The 3,102-nt window shown below is 39.7% G+C and overlaps 1 pseudogene; it reads right to left on the bottom strand.

Moving 5' to 3' along the window:
- Positions 1-733, bottom strand: LOC109373853 (nucleosome assembly protein 1-like 1; annotated as a pseudogene).
- Between the last annotated feature and the right edge of the window lie 2,369 nt (positions 734-3,102).

The following is a 3,102-nucleotide window of genomic DNA, read 5'->3' as shown; positions in this document are numbered from 1 at the left end:
ATCAAAAGAATAGGGATCAGAATCGTCTGGTTCTGACCTCATCCTGTATGTGTTTGTCAGCGCCTCATCTGTGAAATAGTCACTGGGTTCAAAGTAAAATCTAAGACAAAACTCATAGGCTGGCCAGCATCTGTGAACTTCACTTTAATACCTTTCAAGTGCTTCGGAATAGGTGTCATGTTCCCGAATCTTATCACCAAGCAAGTGAACATTCTCAAAAACAGTCAGCCAAAATTCAGGAGTTCCCTTGGGGTCTTCCTTTTCTTCATCCTTTTTCTCATCTTCAATCTTGGCCTTTTCTTTCAGCTCCTCCGAAATTTCATCTTCCTTCTCTGCTTTCCATTGACATCCTTCTTCTGTAGGTTCATAAATTGCATTAATGATATCAAATCACTTATCAAATAAAGGCTGATAGACAGCAGCATACTTTTTTTCAAGATCATGAGCTTCCTTGTAGAATTTGGCTTCCATGTGTGCACATTTAACTTGAAAGCTTTTGAGAGCATTCCCTCGCTTTTAACCACCCGAGACAAGCTTTCAATGTATCCTGTGGGTGTTTCTGCCAGACCATCAAGTCTTTCTTGGGGGGCTGCAAGAATCTGAGGATTTCACATCATCTGAACATGCTTTGATTTTTGTTTCTTCACCAGTTTCTTCTTCTTACTACTTCTTCAACATCATCCAAATCTTGATCAAGTTCAGACCGTTCTTTGTGGTCAACGTCTGCCATGTTGTAAGAACGGCAAATACCAGTGGCTAGCACGGGGAGCCAGGCGGCCGGAGCTGCGCCAGCGGTGACTCAGGATAGCGGCTCAGGAGCAGCAGGAGGCGACGCTGCCAGCAGATGGCGCTAAAGAAAAGCTGTAGTGGGGTTTTTAAAATTTCTCTTTCCCCCACCCAGGCTGTAATGAAAGACCATGTCTTACTCATCTTTCTATCCCTGATACTTAACACCATGGCAGGCACATAGTAGGTACTAAGAAATGTTTGTGAAATGACTAGATTGGCTTTTTTTATTATCTGAAAAGGAAATATTAGCTGAACTTGAAAATTACGTTCATGGCAATTGGTTTGGTATAAATTCAGAATAGTGGTAAACATATCTTGAGATACTTATAGCCCTCCATTTTCCCTTGACCTTACAGATTGATCCAATAGTGATCACGTTAAGCTGTGCCTTGTATCTTTGTCACAAAGTCTGTGCTAATATCCTTCTCCTCTAGACATGTAAGTAGAAGCAGAGAAGAAATTTAAATCAATAAAGCTAACAAATAAATAACAAGCTGGAGAAGTGGAACCTGTCACTTAAGAACATGTGGGTGAAGGGCGTATTGACAGCTGCTGGTAACTAAGCAGACAGAGTATTGATAGCAGAAGTCATTATGTAATGAACACTTACTTGAGATGGTGTTTACATAAGGTCATTATAGCAAGTAGATATTATAAATAGCACTACAGCATTGTCCTTGAGCTTGGTAGGCCAGGGTTTGTGGCACATGACAATTACTGACTGCAAATAAATCCCTTTAACCCATATTTTAAAGTTTGAAATGCACTTCCTGACTTCACACAACAGTAGCCCCCTAATGACAGAAACTTTGCCTATGTTTCAGAAGGAGATTTCAAGAGAGACCAAGCATAAAATCGTATGGTGAAAAATGATAATACAAATTGAGCTAGATTTCCCTAGTGGTTTAGGTACACCTTGATTTTATATTTAAAATTTTTGGAAGTTGTACTTTTTAAGGCTACGCATTCAGGAATCTCAAGAGATGTCATCTTTTCTGTGCATGAAAGACTCTAGGTCCTGAAGGACTACATATGAATGAGTGAGACAAATATTCATGACTATTTTTGACAATTAATGTATAAATGTCATCCTGAACCCCTCTGATATTTCAGATAGGGTGTGTATATCTTCCTCTCAGGATGAAGGGTACGAGTTAACATGCAGTTGCCATGCTGCAGGTAAATGGATGACATGATGGGCCCAGGAAGCATTGTAGGCCACGGCACAGAAAGCTGCAGAGGGGCAGACATGGTGTACAATATGCCTGCAATGTCTACATTTCCTTTTCCTGAAGCTTGGTTTCTGAGAGGAACAAAGTAATTGTGTGTGTGTGTGTGTGTGTGTTTTAATTAGATTTATTGGGATGACATTAGTTAATAACATTATACAAGTTTCAAGTGTGCAATCCCATAACACATCATCTGTACAATGCATTGTGTGCTCGCCTCCCAAAGTTTAGCCTCCTTCGTCGTCATGCATTTGACCCCCTTTAACTTCAACCTTCCACCACCTTCCTCTTCTTCTGATAAACAACATACTGTGTCTATGAGTTTGTTTGTTGTTTTTGTCTCATGTCCTACTTTTGAGCGAAATCATATGGTTCTTGTCCTTTTCTGTCTGACTTATTTCACTTAGCATGATACTTGCAAGATCCATGTTGTTGCAAAGGGAAGCATTTCATCCTTTCTTATGGCTGAGTAATAATATTCCATTGTGCATATGTACCACATCTTCTTTATCCAATCATCCACTGAAGGACACTTAGATTGTTCCCAGGTCTTGGCCACTGTGTATAATGCTGCAATGAACATAGGCCTGCATATATCTTTATGGATAAGTGTTTTCAAATTTTTTGGGCAGAGACCCAGAAGAGGGATTTCTGGGTCATATGGTAGTTCTATCCTTAAGTTTTTGAGGAACCCCCCTTACTGTTTTCCTTAATGGCTGCACCAATTTACAGTCCCACCAACAGTGTGTTCAGCGTTCCTTTTTTCAAAGCAATTGTAAACAATAACAACTTTCCCCACCCCCTATCAGTATTTAGGTTGTACTTTACACATTATAAGTGTGCTAAATAAATGAATGAATAAAAGATTTCAAAACGGTTTACAATGCCTCTGGCTCTGTTTCTATAAGTGCCTCAATAGCAAATTCTCTGGGTTTCATAAAAACCAGTAAATTTACCAGAAACAGGAGCGAAGATGTGCATAATATATCTTTTTTACTGGTCCCAAAGCATCAAAAAGCCAGCCAAGAAATGGAAATTCCCAGCAGTTTAGAGCAATCTTTGTATTGGCTGAGATGCATGGAGA

The sequence above is a fragment of the Hipposideros armiger genome, unplaced genomic scaffold (assembly GCF_001890085.2).
Source record: "Hipposideros armiger isolate ML-2016 unplaced genomic scaffold, ASM189008v1 scaffold_1, whole genome shotgun sequence".
Taxonomy (NCBI): Eukaryota; Metazoa; Chordata; class Mammalia; order Chiroptera; family Hipposideridae; genus Hipposideros; species Hipposideros armiger.
The sequence above is the reverse complement of the archived record's forward strand: the minus strand, read 5'-3'. Positions and strand labels throughout refer to the sequence as shown.